Source organism: Oxyura jamaicensis, chromosome 7, assembly GCF_011077185.1.
Source record: "Oxyura jamaicensis isolate SHBP4307 breed ruddy duck chromosome 7, BPBGC_Ojam_1.0, whole genome shotgun sequence".
Classification (NCBI taxonomy): Eukaryota; Metazoa; Chordata; class Aves; order Anseriformes; family Anatidae; genus Oxyura; species Oxyura jamaicensis.
The window spans coordinates 20,134,975-20,153,386 of record NC_048899.1 but is presented as its reverse complement, the minus strand read 5'-3'; the positions used below and the strand labels follow the sequence as shown (position 1 = coordinate 20,153,386).

At 35.9% G+C, this 18,412-nt stretch overlaps 1 protein-coding gene and 1 long non-coding RNA gene across 4 annotated transcripts in view; one reads left to right on the top strand and one right to left on the bottom strand.

The window, feature by feature from the left end:
• B3GALT1 (beta-1,3-galactosyltransferase 1) overlaps positions 1-18,412 on the top strand; it is a 198,128-nt gene that overhangs the window by 142,775 nt on the left and 36,941 nt on the right. The gene's annotated exons all lie outside the window — the stretch shown is intronic.
• Positions 1-18,412, bottom strand: part of LOC118170325 — a 78,687-nt gene that overhangs the window by 59,581 nt on the left and 694 nt on the right. The gene's annotated exons all lie outside the window — the stretch shown is intronic.

The following is an 18,412-nucleotide window of genomic DNA, read 5'->3' as shown; positions in this document are numbered from 1 at the left end:
TTCACATAGTTTTAGCACCACCACCACAACCCAGCAGTAAGAAAATCTGTCCCATTAGAACAGTGTACAATCTGACAATCTGCTACGCTACTTTACAAAATCATCATGGGAGGAAATATCTTTACGTTTGCCTTAACCTACCATCTGTTCATGCAAAAAGTCAAAATGTATGAATTTACATACAATGTTTTGCTGCCCAATTGCATCCATTAACATTACTCCTTTCCCCCACCCTTCACCTTAAGAGAGACTATTCACTTCTATTCACTTCTATTCACTTCTATTCACTTCTATCACTTCAGTAATGGCATATACACTTTCTGTGGGAAAAAAAATAAAAATAAAAATAAAAATAAATTAAACCAAAGCAACTGCATATGTATCATCATTAAATAAATAAATAAATAGAAAGGCAGAATTCTCTGGGGTGAAATATACAATCCAGTGCTTTCTATTTGCTATTTACTGGTACCTTGAAATAAGTGCAAAATACTGGCGCAATATAGGGAGCACTCAGTGGCAGCTGGAGGAAGCACTTGTAGTCTAGACTAGTCCAAGTCTGTGCCCTCACAAACATATTTCAAATCAGATAGACATCAGCCTAATTAGCATTTACACAAATTCAAATAAATTTCACATTCTTAGTCCTAACTTCCTGCTTCAGTGCAACATTTTGATCTATCCTATAGTGAGGACAGAATGAATCATGTAAGCCTAAGTGGATGCAGTGGCAGGCTAAATAAGGAATAGGCATAATTGTTTACCACAAATGTAATTAGATCACAAGTAATGTGTTTAAACACAGCAGCAATTGTTTAATCCCCAGCTACCTGAGACTATGAGACCATTACCTGAAAATTCAGTGAATGACTTTTGGTTTACACACAGCCAGACTGCAGTATTTGAGCTTTCCATGGTTAACTGATGAGAACATGTTTTTCATTCACTCTTGTTTTTAGATTTTACGGTTAATGCCAAAAATCTGCATAATACTGGAAGCTGAAAATGCAGTGTGAGATAAATGGGACTTAATAATGAAAAAACAGGGCCTATTGCACTTTTTGGTCATTTTTCATATTTAATTAACTGCAAACTTCCACTTCTGAATTTTAATTCACTGACAAATAACTTCGTTAACACAAAATTATGATTGCCTGTGGTGTTCCACGTCCTTTCAGAAGGCCAACTTCAAAAACCTATGGACTTTGGGGGGAGAAGGTGGCAAGAAGCAAATGCACAAAGCAACTGTAGCTTGCTTCCCTCAAAGCAAAATTCACCATACAAATTCAAATTGAATGTGATCTTGGAGGTGAGAAAGGAACAGGGGTTACATGAAATAAGTTGTGGGAACAATGGCTGGATGAAATGCAGAGCAACCATCTACACAAATTTAAAGAAAAGAAGGAAAATATTGACAGTGTATTCATATATAGCCTTTTCAAAGAGATGGAAATCATTTGGATGGATGAAATAGGATTTATAAATTTGTTGTAGGGATATACCTCTTTTCTCGCCTCTCCCCTTATGCATTATCACTAGAACATTTTTATCCTTCTCAAATAAAGTTATGAGCAACAATACTGATGCCATGATCATGGCAAAAGCTGCTCAGCTATGCCTGGTTCTCTCTGTTACTGAATAATCTACCGTATCAACGTAGTGGAAGATTTCACATTTTGGTGATGTAACTTGAGATGTACAACAAATTCTGTTTTAAATTTAGTTCAGGGTAATTCCTGTAGCCTCAAAACTGGATGATGACAAGAATAAACCCACTGACAGTTGTGACAATAGAGCATTCGCACTGGCTACCTGAGGAGCTATAGTTAAATTACAGTTTATTATGCATCAATATGCTGGGTTTAGCCCTCTGTATACAGGACCTCAGGTTTGGCATTATGTAATTCTGCAGCTTGATAGGCAGAAAGAATAAACTGCAGTGATGGTTGGATCTTCATAATGGCAATATTTACATTGCAAAGTAGAGAGGTGAAACTTCGCTTTACTCAAGCATCACATCTCAGAAAAAAAATACCATTTGCTTGTTTTATTTATACAAGTTTAGAGGACGCTGTCATACATACAAAAAGGAGCACTGAGTGCAGTTCTTTTATATGACACAGGAGAACAGCAGAAGAAATGAGTGAAAAAAGGAACCATATGTAGGCTTAGTCCCCAATTAAGTCAAGGTTGTACACATCCCTGATGTCATCGAAGGTCCCCTGCTGATCGCCAGCCTATTACTTGCTTTGTTGTGCCAAAGCATTTACAGAGAAGTCACAACTGCTTGGTTGCTCATCTTCCTCCTTGCTCTTTCTCTGCTTCAGAGTATCTGAAGGAGAAAGAGTAAATAAACACAAGCCAAAACAATGTTTCTCCTCAGTCAGCAAAAATGTCTCTACACAGATGCTGAGGAAACACTGTGCTGTGTTTCCAAGTTCTCTGTGCTCCAAGTTCCCTGTAGGACAAAAAAAGCAATGTTCAAATGATCCCCATAGGTTAACATCGATCTCATCGTCATAGCAGTCAGCTTTTCAAAGACAACTCAGCCATTTTAAGGGAGGGAAAACAGTTTACAAATATACACAAAGCCTACAGAACCTCTTCCACATTCCAAACCCTGTGAAACAAAAAACATGAATGAAAAACCATGGGGAGGTGTGTTGAAGAAAACACACCCTTTTCAATCAGTGATATTCATGAGCTTCACTCTGAAAAATAATTGTAAAGATACAAAATGAAGACTTAATATGAGTGAGAATGAAAGACCTAGTTCAATCAATCAACTTTTGATCTCTTCCGTTCAAGCTATTGCAGCTATTTTATTTTCTTGCATTACTTCTTTGCCTGTTCACTCTGTCCCTTCCTTTCAGGCACAGTATTGGTTTTGGATGGGATAGAGTCAATTTTCTTCAAAGTAGCTTGTATGGTGCTGTGTTTTGGAGTGGTATCCAAAACAGTGTTAGTAACACACTGACGTTTCAACTGTTGCTGAACAGTGCTTACACAGCATCAAGGTCTTCTCTTTCTCATGCTGCTCCCCCTCCGCGGGGGGGCCCCCCCCCCCCAGCAATTAGGCTGGGAGTGCACAAGAAAATGGGAGGGGACAGCCAGTACTGCTGACCCAACCTCACCAAAGGGCTATTCCATACCTTATGACTTCAGGCTCAGCAAAAGCTCAGGGAAAGGAGGAAGGGAAGGACCTTTGGAGTCATGGTGTTTGTCTTCTCCAGTAAACAGTAAGCATTATGATAAGCTTTCCTGGAAATGGCTAAACATCTGCCTGGAACCAATACTTAAAATACCACATTATTTTGATTAGTTGCAAAAATAGCAACATATATATTTGTCCTCTTTGCACCTTTTATTTTTCCTTCAGTTATTATCAGAAAGCTGAACGCATTTACTAAGAGCTAGTATAAAAAGAACACAAATGTCAGGCTTTTACAAGGTCACTAAGTACTTGTGTCTACCTCTGGCAATTTAGTCCACAGAAAAAGTACCATGAATTAGAAGGGGTCTGGACTGCATCATCTGCCTAATTTTATTAATATTTCATTCACACTTCTGCTTCTATTTCATTCCTACAGACCACCTCACCTAATTAGTTTTTGTTTTACAAGGTGATTGAAATATAGTTATGTAGTCAGGAACATTTATTTTATCTATGACTAGCAAAACAAAAGGCATTCGCAGGAGCAGATGACTCTTACTTTAAATCCCATGCTAAGAGACATAAGCTAATCCACTACATTGATAAAACAAGATTAATATAGTTTCATATATACAATAAAAATCCTCTAAAATAATGTTTTGTATGCAGACCAAAGCCAAATAATAATAATAACAATAAATTACATTACATAGCTCAATACAGGAATACAATGGTTAAAATTGCATATGCCTACCTAGGTCAAAACTCCCACTGACTTCCATTTGAAAATATGCATCTATATGAAATAAGGTATCATGAAAAACATTTATCTATTCTCTAACTCTATTTTTCTGTTTAAAAGACTGTTTTAGAACATTAGGAAAACACCTGAAGAAAAAATAATAATAATAATAAAAAAGTATGTTCTGTTCTTGAACTGACTTCGTTAACAATAACTGCCACGTTAGTGAATAGCAAACATTCAGGTAGTCTGAAAAACACTTTTCTGTTAGAAGTGCATTAAAGACGTAAACTTTAATCATCAAGTTAAGCTCAGAGAAAGTACAATGTGTTAAAGTTTGCAAAATAAATTAAAAATAGGTAACAGCCACCTATACTACTGGGATTTTCATAAAGCCAATGTAAGATCTCTGGAACGTGCCTCTGTAAATCACCTGACTCCTTTCTATAATGGCCTAATTTTGCAGAGAAGAATCGTTTGACGAGTGATTAAAATACTGAAATGCAAAGAGGTTGAGAAAGAGGTAGCACGTTGTATAATTTTTTCAATTTCTTGTTTCTCCAGAAGTAAAAAAAAGTTCTTCACAAAAAGAATTTCAACCTTTCAAGACTAAAATGTGCTACTAAAAATAATCTCCCCTATGTTCGATGTAAAGTAATAATATTTAGAGGCAAAGCTGACAAGCTGACTAAAAAACACATTGTGCGCAATACCAATATAGATACCAAGGAGGAAAAAAAAAAAAAAAAAAAAGGCAAGAATAAAGGAAAGATAAAGTTTGAAATTATTTTACTATCATGGGAAAAAGATACAGATTTTCACCTGATACTACTGCCTCTCAAAGAATACTAATCCCATTTATCAACCAAAAATAACATTTGCTCCTTCTTAAAAAGCAATCTAGGACATAAATCTATATACTACCTACATATATGCTATACTACACACATCCTGGACATAACTTTTTCTTAGTTAGTCTTCAGGTGGTCCTGTTTTAAAAGCTATGTGGACATTCCTACCCAGATACCATTATGAACCAAATGACCATACTCTCACTTTCCTGTTCTAGGAAACCCCAGGGGGCCTGTCATCAGACATACAAAAACACAGTTTCTCTTTCAGCAGGCTCTTAGGTATTCTCCTGCACTGAAAGCACTAATGGGTTCTATAACATGAATTAATTTAGCATTGATACTGTGAGGCATGGCTGCACACTCAAAGTGCCACTTTCCCTAATCACATGGTAACAGTTTGAAGATTTGTAAACATCATAACAAGTATGAGTATTTCTAATGCAGGGATGTATCATATCAGTGATCTTTCACTACCATATTTTTTCTGCTGCTAATACAAACTCACAACCTCACCGCTTGCTTTAACATGATGTTCTAAACTTTACTTTGTTCACATACAAATGAATCCTTCCACATTTTGTTGCTTAACCTTTATTTACCTCATTATTACCTCACTTATCAATTAATACTAACTTCTAAAAATTTTCATCCATCAAATATCCATTATCTTAACCCATAATTTTTATTCATAAGCATAAGCTTTCTTTCACCACATAGTTCAAAAAGCAGCAGCCAATAACTGAAACGTTAACCTCTCACTTCCATGTCATGCTGATTGTCACAGTGAATAAACTGAGTTTTTTCAATGATTTTAATGGGTCTAATCTTTTATCTAATTAATATATTCTTCTTAACAAGAGGAATGTTGGTAAGCTTCCAGACTTTAAATCTCTACTTGAAAGTTCAAGTTTCTTCATCAGAGACTTCTCTAATACTTTTGACTTATAACCAGGCAAGCGGAATAGGGTGTTGCAGGACATGGCTTGCATAGCATTATACTCATCATCCAGAAACAGAACAGATTGCTTTCTCCAGCCAGGACATCATGAACCAAGGATAGTTTTTGCAGTTTTAATTAACTTCTATTTCAGTTAATACCTACTTATTTTTCACTTTATAATAAAATCATATTTTTCTATTTGTTTTTGAAATTACAGATGAATGAATTTATGATTTTTTAAGAAAGAAAACTTTAATTCTTTTATCCAAAATGACTTGCCCAAACAGAACTATTAAAAGCAGCAGCATAACATTACTCACTTTCACTCTTTTGCTAGAATGCCCCTAGGTACAGAAACAATGCTTACCAGCTATATATGTAGTGCAAAATTCAGGGCCACAAAGAGATATATAATTTAAGATAGCATGTTCTTGTATATATATGAATTATTTAAAATAAATAAACAAATAAATAAATTTTGGGACCTAGAGGGTACATTTTAAAAGCTTTATACAGGAGGTATACTCATTAATCCTATTAATGAATAATAGGATTAGTACACACCACTGATATGTGGCTTTCAAAAAGCTCCATATTTAGATCAAGTTTAAGGAAGCTGATGAAATTAATATATATATATATGTCTAACAGCCTGGTAATATGTCAACCATGATTATTCCTTTCTATTCATGTATAACCTGCTCAACAGCACTGCTACATCTTTGTTCGAATTACTGCTACTCAAAAGCAGTAATTCTAAGGCAGATTTTATTGTTTTGGCTGCTAACATAAGAAAAGTTCCTGTCCTGCTGAATCTTCTGTTTTTCCTTCTCACATTGTAAAAATAGGCACCCTGATACCTCTGTAAAAGATAGTACACAGCATAACTGTGTCCTCTACATTAAAGAGGACACACAGGTTAATGAAATGCAGGATCAGCATTTCTCTGACACCGTCTGCACATCTGGTTGTCTAGCTACAAAATAAAACCCAAGCTTTTGGGATTTTCATATATGAAAACAGCTTTGGGGGAAAGTGTCCAAACAAACATCTGTAGTGAGGGTTTTTAATTTGCTCACAGAACAGACACTACATCATAAGGATCAGGCTTATCCACTTCATCTTTCACAGGCAAAAACATCAGGTAAAGTCAGTTTTCACAGCTACCATATTAGTCCATACTAATAGGAAACAAATCAAAACCACAAGCTCACTTCACAAAAGCTGCAAAACAATTTCCATAGAAAAGTTATTCTGGCTAGAGTAAAGTGATATAAAAGAATGATTTGGGTCAAAAATTATGATCAGCTATGCATCATACGAAATTCCTTCCAGGTGTCTTGTATATCTGTCTTACTCTGCAGAACATTTTCAGACTGGAGTATGTTGAACTATTAGCTGTTTGCACTTGGAAGAATATACATCAAACATGTGATAAAAGCCTTTGAAGGAAAGCAGTTGAAGTGAAAGTTGGACAAGACTCCTTTTCTTTATCTTGGGCAAAGTACTATGGTAAAACAAATTGCATAGGATTACTTCTGATATTAATTTTGAGTAAAGCACAAGCATTTCTACCACTACCATTCAATATTTTGCATCCAAACACTGAGACCTTACATGACAACCAGCTCTACTTCCCAATATACAACAATTTACAGAAAAAAAAAATCAAGGAAAAAAAGAGAAAATTGAATCCAATTGAAAATTGGCAGGCATAGGCACAATTTAGGTGCCGTAATAAGTGCATGCCCTTCAAGCTTTTCACTTTTATAGATAAGAGACAATTTAATATTTTAATTATATGCAGATAGTTATTTTTAGGTCTGTAAAGCTAGCATGAAAATGGTCTAAGCTATGAAGAAGTACTATCTTCTAGTTTATTCTATAATTTTCTATGCATTGTGAAGGGGTGACATCATTTCTTATGAATTCTCATGAAAGGTATCAAATTAACCTTAATCACAGTGTTCTGAGTACTTCCTACTATGTAAATTCAAAGCTTTACAGTCTGAAACCTATGTATTTTGGACAGATCAAGACAGTGATCCTCAAACGCAAAAATAAACTAAACTTGGTTAAATACCTGCCCAATCACACAACAAGGAGTCTTTGTGAAATGCTACCAAAAGATATCCCCTCTGCCAGAATACCATCACACACTCTGGGAAATGAAAAGTAGCTCATAAAAGAAAAGTGTTTAGCAATTCAGTTTTTCTGCTCTGTGCATCTGGTGTGGTTCTGAATGCACGACCTATATATAGCAACTCTGGATGAAATAACCAAAGGGCAGAACAATGACAAACTCACTGAGTCACCCAAGCAGAATCCTGCTTCATACTCCCACCCAGGCAGCAAGTTGAGAGATACACTGGCCAAGGATGAGTACTGCCTTTCACCAGTTATACCCTCAGTTTCCAGCAACCTCAAATCAATAATGAAATTAAATTTGAGTATCATTCAAGACAGAAACCTTGCCTACTCCCAGTCTGCTATCAGTTACCATGCTGTTTCAATCCCTGTTCAAAGCCATGAAGCTGCCAGCAGTTATGTTGGACCACATGAGCCTCTCTTGCCACAATATGGAAAAGGTTTAAGCTCATATTCCAGTTCTGATTATTTCTGAAGAAGTCAGCATCTGACATAGCAGGTTTAAAGGGAGAGATAACAAAATTAAAAATTAAAAAATAAAATAAAATTAAAAAATTCATCAGAGCATGCCAGACACACAAGGGAAACATTTCCCAGCAGGGTGACAGAACATGCTGAGGGTGCTGCTGAGACACTGACCTTTGTGAGGAGGGAGATTAGGGGCAGGAGGCATTACATGTCTCTTATCTTTCTTCCCCAGTAACAGCCAGTCACTGTAAGGAGTACACTGCACATATGATAGGGGGCTGTTAAAGGTGCCGTATTTCTGTGGGGAGGGGATTTTTAAAATTTTGTTTTACAAGTTCTTTTGTATTTTGTTCACTCTTGTCAGTCCAGATATAAGCCTAGAGCAGTATGGGCTTTCATACAGAAAAAGCTATAGCTGTGCTACAGCAGATGAGGGGAACTCAGGGGTGGTGGGAGAGGCTGGGAATAAATGTATATTAATGTGGTACTTTAACAAGTAGTGGCTATAGGTTGCCTAACTTCCTCATTACATATGTATGTGTCTTTAAGTTCTTAGAGCATATAACAAAGCCTTATGGAGGTGGTGGTTGGTTTAAACTGCAGTGCTATTTCTTGTCTCCACAAAGCCAATATTCCTGTTTTGTACACATTATTCTTCAGAAAGATATTTGAACCTCATACCTACACATGCTCCTTGACCCAAAGGTTTGAGTTAGTATTACACTTGTTGCTAATGGAAAAGTGACTCAGAATAAAAGTATTGATTAAAAATAGCTTGATAGCATTGTGATTAAACATAATTTAGGAGTCCTACCTAAAGGCAAGTAATTTGTGCCATATTCTTGGTCATGCTTGTTGGAAAAATTGTGATTTTTTTTTTTTTATATTGAGATATGTTTAGGTTTTACGCATAGACTAGGAAAAGAGATGAGGGAAAAAGCTTTGTATATCTGAAAGAACATAAACCAACTAGCATTATATATTTAGAGCAATGTAATCCCTAAGTTACTTGAATGCACACTTGCCAATCCTTCTGGTGACAATTATTTCTTCATTTACTTCAGAGCTATGTCAATATTAGGTTTCAATTTTACTGCATAAATATGCAATTTAAAATAACAAAATATCCATGAAAGTCTTTGTAAACGCAATTAGAGAAAAGGCCTTTCTTTTCATTCCACATGTAGTATCAAGATATTCATGTGAAAGTTCTGTTTATTTAAAAAGCCCACCTCGAGCTCTGTATTATATTTTCATCACATAACCCATTCATTGTATCTTTACCTACACATCTGTGCATAAGTAGCTCATGCAAATCAGGTGGATGATTCCAAGGATCAAACTTTGCCCATCGCATATCAGGAGTATTTTCAGTCAGGGTGCTAAGAACCAGCCGTTATATATGTATTTTATTAAAGTACAAACTTCACAGAAATTCAAAGTTACGCATACATATCTGTTAGATCAGAGTGTTCAAAAGAGTTAAACCACCACATAGGAGGCACCCACATGCAAGAGATTGAATGTTTAGGTTACTCAATCTGCCTTTATTTTACAATATTTTCTACCCTTGCTCTTGTCTAAATACACACAGGTTAGGAATTTTGGTACTCTAAAATCTGCCCTAACACACCACGTGGCCATCTGCTCCACTGACAAAGACTGCGGGAAGTTTTTGACAGACTATTTGAGTAGACGTAGCAAATACGGTAAAAGCGTAGTGAGGTTACATAATAGCTAGGTAAAACTGTCTACCTCCATGCAACAGGATGGATCAAAACGCAAACTAACAGTCTGTTCTAACCTCCTTAAACAAGAAGTCCATGGCAAGTATCATTCATACAAACTTCAGCAGATTTCAGTTTGGGCCACATTCTTCCTGGAATTTTATAGCATTTTAAAGTCCACTCTAAGATGTTTATTTAATTAAAACAATGTTCAAAACGGCAATAAAAGCATTTAAATGGTCTTTATAACACCACTCTTAAGATACCAAAGTGTTGTTATTGCTATCATTAGAAACACAATTGTTTATTTACTTTGAATTAAAAAAATGAAAAACATTCTCTCCTGTTCTCAATCTATGGCTAAGCTTTCCTCTGATACTTGCAAAACAGTAAACATACACTATAATTTTCACAGACTAAGGTGATATTTTTTAATAACATGCAAGGAATAAAATGGCTTCTTTAGAATTGTGCTTTTCCATCTGTAAAGATTTTTCTCAATGGCCTGAAGAGTATGCTGTGAAGAATTATGAATGCCAATGTAAGAGGTGCCTTGGATGTTTCTACAAATATCCATTCTGAAACTGATAAACATGCAGTTTTATGGACATAACTATTATGTAATTGAACTGGCGCATTTTCCAGAAGCACCTCAGAAAAACTGATAAATAGAAAGCTCTGCTAGATACTGGATAAGTTCCAGGTTAACGGTTGCCTTATAATTCGCATAAATATGAGCCTATTATTAATCACAGCACTCAAAAGCAAATACTCATTTAATCTTGCTAACAATAGGAAAACTCTGGTAAAAGGTGTGGAAATATACTTTTACTCCCCACAGAAAACTCCTCACCCCATGGCATCTCAAACCTCACGACCATATGACAATAATCTGAAATAATAACTATCCTATTAAAAAAGAACTGTGCATTTTTGTCACGTGACAACTTTATATACATAGAGGGGTGGAAAGAAAAGACAGCTCATATCAGGCAAACTTGCATTAACTATGCATAAAATAGAATTTAACAAGCAGATATTTCTGCAACCAGAACTAGAATCACAGAATCATAGAATAAATACCCTGAGCTGGAAGGGACCCATAAGGATCATCAAGTCCAACTCCAAGTACAGAGTCATTATTTGCTTAAACATAACTCCAACTACAGAGTCATTACTGCTTAAACATAAGCAGTACTAAGGCTTAACCTAAAGCAAATGCATCTTTCACTTCACTTCAAGTTGTAGAAAAAGAAGAGGTAAAGAACATCTGTTGGGATCATTGAACCAGAAAAATTGTCCTCTGTAACATCCCAGTCTTAGTGTAACTCAAGAATTTGTTGCATGATTAAACCAAGATTTTAAAAGACCGCTGACATTAATAGAAAGCAAAACTGAGGTTCTAATTTTTAGATACCTAGAACACCATTCAATCATGGTGTTCTATGATTAGGCTGCTCTGAAGTTTTTCATATTATTCACTAAGAAATTAGGCCATTCAAAAGCCACAGCTGAATTTCTAGAAGTCTCCTTCAATTAATGGTTGTGTATAGCTGGGAGCAGCTCAGTATAAAATAAAGCCTGTGTAGAGCTAGGCTGGAAACTATTGATTATTTTCGGGAAATTGAAAATATTGTCCCAAATAAAAGTCAAACCAGAATATCTCTACCAACCTAAAAAAAAAGTCAAAATTCAAGTTATTCAAAATTTTTAGTTTGAGGAATTATTCTTTTCATGCTGAGGAATGAATTTTAAACAACAATAAAAAGCTCATTTTCTACTGAAAAACTCTTATTTTGAACCTGGAAACCATGTATCAAGACTTTTAAATCAAAAACAGTTCATTCTAAGAAAAATATGTGTTGCATATACAAATAAAATGGAAATTCTTAATTAAAGGTTTATCTGGAAAAAAATGTATTTCAGATTAAAGTATTTTCAGTGAGATACAAATGATTAAATTTGTGGTTGCTACCCTTTCCTTTCTGAATAAAAGGAAGGAAAGATAGTATTGCATGTCAACAGGTCGATGATATATATGTGATATATACCCATGATTAAAATACACTTGCATATCCCTAGTCTTAATGAACACAAAACACTCATAAACAGTCTGGTGTTTTCCTTGCTCAACTATTTCTGCACTGATTCGGCACTCCCCAGATTTGTCACCTCTATTGTTTTCTGTAGGACAACTGATGGATGGGATTCTCAAAATCTTAGAACTGTCACTAACAGAGTGCTAGCATTCATAAGTTCTTGCTATTTTATACTCTCAGTCAGGTATATACCTGCTGATTCTTTGATTGTAATGAAATCACTGAACAACATATCTTTTTGCATGTGATCAGAAAATTACCCATTCTTATTAAGAGATTTGCCACATATACAGACTTTGTATTTAGTAATGCTTAGCCTAAAAAATAATCAACAAAATATTAAGCCATGACTAAAAATGATTGTAGAATGTCAGAGAAGCCTTTGAACAGCAAAAGCACAGTCTGCCTTATGTACCTGAAATCCCAGGCAGGGTTGAGAAAACATAACACAAGAGTGTATTTTTCACCTTCCTGTGCAGGTGCCAGCACGTTTAAAACCATCACTCATAACAGTAAATCAAAACCTCTTGGTATTGCTTGTTAAATCTGGCTTTCAAGACAGAGAGGGGAAAAAAAGACCTTTTAAAATAAGTTTAAGGGAACATATAAATTGTCTGAACACCGCCACGGACAATCAGTTTTAATAGCATATGTCCAACAGCCTAGTACGGTTACATGCTGTTCTGGGAACTTGCCAAAGTAAGAGACTCATCCACAAATTATGGAGGGGAGGGGGGGTGGAAATCAAGAGAAGATTTGTAATAACCCTGAACTTACTTACTTCTTTATCTATTCTAAAACCTTTCATTCATCATCCATCATCATAAAATCAGTGTTCTTGACACAGCATGGATTAACTCTTCACTTTAATAGAGAAATATATTTTTTAAAAGCCTGAAATTCTCTATCTATTGACAAACTGTACAGTAATGCATTCAAGATACATCCTACCGTGTAACTTCCAGCAGAGCATCTGGTATTAATTAATGACATAAACATCACTGAACCATGGCATGATACAAGGCTGCCTAAGTTTTGTAGATACAGAACAACTAAACAGTGAAGGCCATAGACCAAATCAGCAAGAAATTCTCCAGCACAATTAATAGACCTTAAAAATGCTCCTGGTTTTACTTCTGGGAAATGTTTCATGGGAGGAGAGTATTTATTTAAGCAGCATCTACCTCCCTTTTTTCCAAATAATTTAAACAAACCTTACTTCTGACAGACACTAGCAACTCCTGTTGCCAAGGGCTCATTTTACCATTTAACAAAGAGGTTTGGTGAGACCAGCTTGAGCAGTACCTATCTGGACTCTATAAATATAGCTGCATCTGCCCTAAGAAAGCACAGCAAGGGTCTCTGCTAATGAGCAAGGTTCTCTTGCAGCCATTAAGAGAAAGCTTTCAATAGCTAATAACAGGCCATGATGGCATTTCAAACACTGAGCCCAGAACCCAAGAATTCAGCATGCGGTTGGCAGACAGCTCAGAGAGCAATGCTCAGCTTTAATGGGCTATGAAAATAAGGAACTCGCAAGTTGCTCTCTTCTCTTCCTACTCCCAACAACCCCATTGCTCCTGAGACTACTTCTCTCTCTCTCCTTTTGGTGTATATGTGATTCAGTATAGCAAGGATCAGATGGATGTCTTAAGTTGGAAGGGCTCAAGCTTTGAAAACATAAAAGATTTGCAGCCTTCCTTCTGTGTGCTGTCTCTTATTTTCGCAGCTTGCACAGGCTCCCCACCACCCCTGTGAAGCAGTGAATTCAGTGTATGTGCCTGAAGGAGATGGCAATTAGTGGTGCCACACTGCCTAGCAATGAACAGGGATGTTCTCCATTTGTAGCTGTCTCCACACCTTTACAGAATCTACCTGTTAGCCCGAGTTAGGATTGCAGCTAAAGCTAAGACTGAAGAAGCCATCATGCAAAGTTTATCAAGGAAATTTAACATATATTTATGAAGTAGTCCATGACACAAAAATAAACTTGCCTCTCACAGGAGCTAAATATTTAGGTCTCTTTCTTGGCTTTTTTTTCTGGACTTCTGATCTTTTTTGTCTTTGCAATTTTTGTCTATAGAGCAACACTATTAGCAAAAAGAGCATTAGAAATTTTAAGCTTATATTTTTTATATACAACAATTCTTATATTCTAACCTGTGCTGTTTTTCACTACTGCTTAACACTTTAATCTCTTTTATGCATCTGTTTCATATCTTCCAGTAGTCAGTAGCTATGGTCATCTAAACAATGCATTCTGAATATCTGCAGCAGTAGGAAAGGCTCTGCTGGCATGTGTTGTAAGGCAAAAAAACATACAGGAATACTGAAGCATCACTTCAAAATACCATTAGTTTCTGGACAGATGTGAAAGAGCTTACTTTCATATTAGTCCATGTAAGCCTAAATAATCTCCTAACAATCTGGGATCTAAAATACATTCTTTGTGCATCACTGCTTATTCATTTGACAACAAATTTGATAATGTTTTGGTTTGCTATGGATGATTGAAATTCTGAAGAAACTGTGTAACCCAGCAAGCTCACGAAAATTTACAACTTATGGTGAGTATTCTGACAGTGGTTATCATCAGCACAGTGGATGTGACTGGCAAAATGTCTGTTGATCTTAATAAGTTACACAAACAATGGGTGTTTTGCATCTCCAACCCTTACTGAGTACTGGACACTGTCATTTTGTGGTACTCATAGAATCGCAGAATCATTGAGGTTGGTAAAAACCTCTCAGATCGTCAAGTCCAACCCTTAACCTAGCACTGCTGCCAAGCCTACCACTAAACTATGTCCCTAAGCACCACATTTACACATCTCTTAAACACCTCCAGGGCTAGTGACTGGCTTGTTCCAATGCTTCACAGCCCTTTCAGTGAAGACATTTTTCCTAATATCCAACCTGAACCTCCCCTGGTGCAACTTGAGGCCATTTTATTCTGTGTACTTCCAGATGTAAAAGCCCCATGAAATAAAATGTGTATATGTTATTTTTCAGAAATGATGTAAAACAAGTCCAGCTACTCAAATCTACATTAATTCAGCTCTGTTTTTACGTAGCAGACAGTTTGATGGGACTGACCTCAGTCAGCCTGATGTCTCCCCTCAAGCCAAAGGTTCATTTATAACTGTCCAATATCACATCCTTTAGATGTCAAGCAGACTAAGAAGAGAGAAAGCTTTTCCTGCAGGACAGAAACGTGGTAAAACATCTCAATAAATGAAAGAAATTACTGTGAACTTCCAGGGAATAGCAGTTCAAACTACTCATGCTGGGATTTATGGAAATTACTTTGAGAGGTTAAAGACTTTTCAAAGCTGATATGGTCTGGTAGAAGGATGCACTTTACACCGAGCTTGGAATTTGGCCCTACAGTTACAATGGAGCTGGAACTAGTTGGAATTTCCTAAATAATATTGCAAACCATCATTGTTCTGTAAAATATTTAAAAAATAATATCAGCTTAGCTTCTATAAACAACCTTGAAAAGCAAATTCTTCTAGTAAAATCATAGCTATCTCTAAACTACCTTCTCAGCTCTTATTTTCCCTGCCTAGCATAAATAATTCTAACTTTGAAATACCTAGCTGAATGCAGCAATATTTCCTTTCCATTATTACTGCCCAGTATTAAAGCTGAATATAAAGCAATTCATTACTTTTACACTCACTTTAGGTTTCAAAAGGCAGTGCATTTAAAATAAATGTTTGCTGAAAGCTTTATTCCATGTTTCACTTGTAAAAGTCTATTATGATAACATACATAAGATCTAGAGGTTCAGTACAAAGATGGGCGTATCTTTTATATCCACAGCAGGGAGATAGCTATTTCCTCACCTGTCAGGAAGATTTATTCAATTAAAAAAAAAAAAAAAAAGAGAAAGAGAGAGAGAGAGAGGAGATATAAATTTAAAAATGCACTAATTTTTTCCTGCATCTCAAGAAATTGCAAAAATCTTCGGAAATTAAGAAAATGGACTCCAACATAGATATTACAACACTAGAGAGTCTGGAATAACCAACTGAACCTCTGGAAAAAAAATATATATATATATATATATATATATATATATATATATATATATATACATATTGCAAAGATTTTTATAATTTGGCTGGTTAAATCCAGAAAGTCTCTTCTCTGTGTCCCCTATGGTTTTATGCTTCCTCTCCAATATCTTTTCATTTGTAAATTTGTTAGGTAGGAGTTTAGAAAATTTTCTGCACAGACATGTATCCATGTAGCTTATTTATATACAAAGAAAACATGCTTTTTTTTTTTTTTTTTAACAGGAAATTATTTAGAAGGAATTTTGAAAACTGTAGTTGCAGTTTAGGCAGGAGGTTTTTGAAAGCATGAAATACCAGAGATAAAGAAGCAAAGGAAAGACGAGGTTAAAAAAAGAACCAGGTCATTCTCTATATTATGCTTTCTTCATAAGCCATAGTGAATACTGCAAGCAGTACTTGCAGCAGAAAAGGGCCATCTATAACATCGAGACTGTTCAGTGTGCAAACTGTTGTATTCAGTTCCCACCTGATACTCACTTTCTCAAACTCTTCCCTTGAGGAAGTATATGTTCCTAAATTATAACAGGAAGAGTTAAAGTGGTGCAAAAACTTAACACTAAATCTGAAACTTTCACTGCAAAGTTTTAGCTTTTTAATTGGTTTGTTTTAGGTAGGAAAGTAACAGGAGAGAAAGAAATGGATCTTGCTCTCTGCCAGCTTTATAGAATGAGCAGTAGTGTGGTGACTGGTACTGATCTATGAATACTTCCAGGAGGCTCTTGTTCACTGAAAAATGTTGCCATAATACTGGAAAATAGCAAACAGTGTCAGGAGAGGTCATAATAACCACATGATCTATAATGAAGTTTTGTTTCATGTTATAAAAACAAGGAGTCTAGCAAAGCAGAACTCAAAAATGACTATGATCACTAATGCTCTATTTCATGTTTGCATCTTCTGAATTGGCTTTTTTTAATTTTATTTTTTAAGAGACTTTTCCCCCAGAATAATAGCCTTTGGCAGCATCTAGAAGAATGACATTGCAGTGAAATCCATAACAAAGACTGCGAGCAGATGTCATGACAAGATGAGAACAGCATCTTGCAATGAAGGAAAGTGACCACGCAGTGATAGGTTGTGAGGAGGAAGCAAGCACTGCTAAGAACAAAGAACAATGAAACCATACAATTATGCTATTTCCTCATCCAAATTTCTCAACAGTTTCATTCAAAGTCCCCTTCTATAAGCTGCTAATTAGGAACACTTAATTATATGACTGTAAGATCAAGGCAACAATGACAAAAAGAAATCACAAGGTCAGGCTTAGATGACATGGAGTCTGCTTAATATGGAATATGTTTACTTGCTCCTGCAGACAGACTTCTCTTCACAATACCTTGAACCAATATGGTTTTAAAACCTCTGTAGTCACATTTAGCAAGGTATTTAATCACATTTAACATCCTCTGTTCAAAGTAATAAGGGCAGCTATTCAATAGGGCTCACTACACATACAGGGCTTTTGTGTCCCAAATGGTTGATGTCAGTATTTTTGGTGTCCAGGTCAACTTAACAGACTGACACAAGTACATATAAATGCACATTCCCTACACTATTTGAAAGACTAGCATATATCCTCAATTTTCCCCTCTTTTTACACATGTGTATCACATTAATATATGTCTCATGTTTCTACTAAGATGGATAGATGAGTGAATCCATGATACTCCATCAGCTCTGTTTCTTCATGGTCACCCAAAAACAGGTCTCTAGTCTCCACAACTAACAGCACAGTCCTCTTTCCATTCTCATGCATTATTACATGCAGACAGTGCACACACGTTTAGATTCTGACCTGCACAGCTTGACCGTGATCCTAAGGAGTCATAAACACTTTCTGAGGAGTTACCAAAAGGAAATCAGAAAGGTGCATTATTCCATAAAGTGAGAAAAATCATAAAACCGTACGCATTAAGTCATGTTAAAGAAATTAATACATTTCCCCAAACTCCTTTTGTAAAATCCCAATTATCCAAATAAATGAACTGTGAAATAAACCTTTCTCTAAATTACTCCATAGCCTTCAAGTTTTTTCCCCCAACAACATTCCTCTTACAGGACCACATCTCTCTTCTCAAGCAATCTTTAAGTTTCATAGGAACTTATCATGAAGAACGTACTATTTGCCCCTTATTTGGCTTAATTCTGGGAGACAGCTCACAGTAATGTCCGAAGCACTGATGCACTGCCATGAA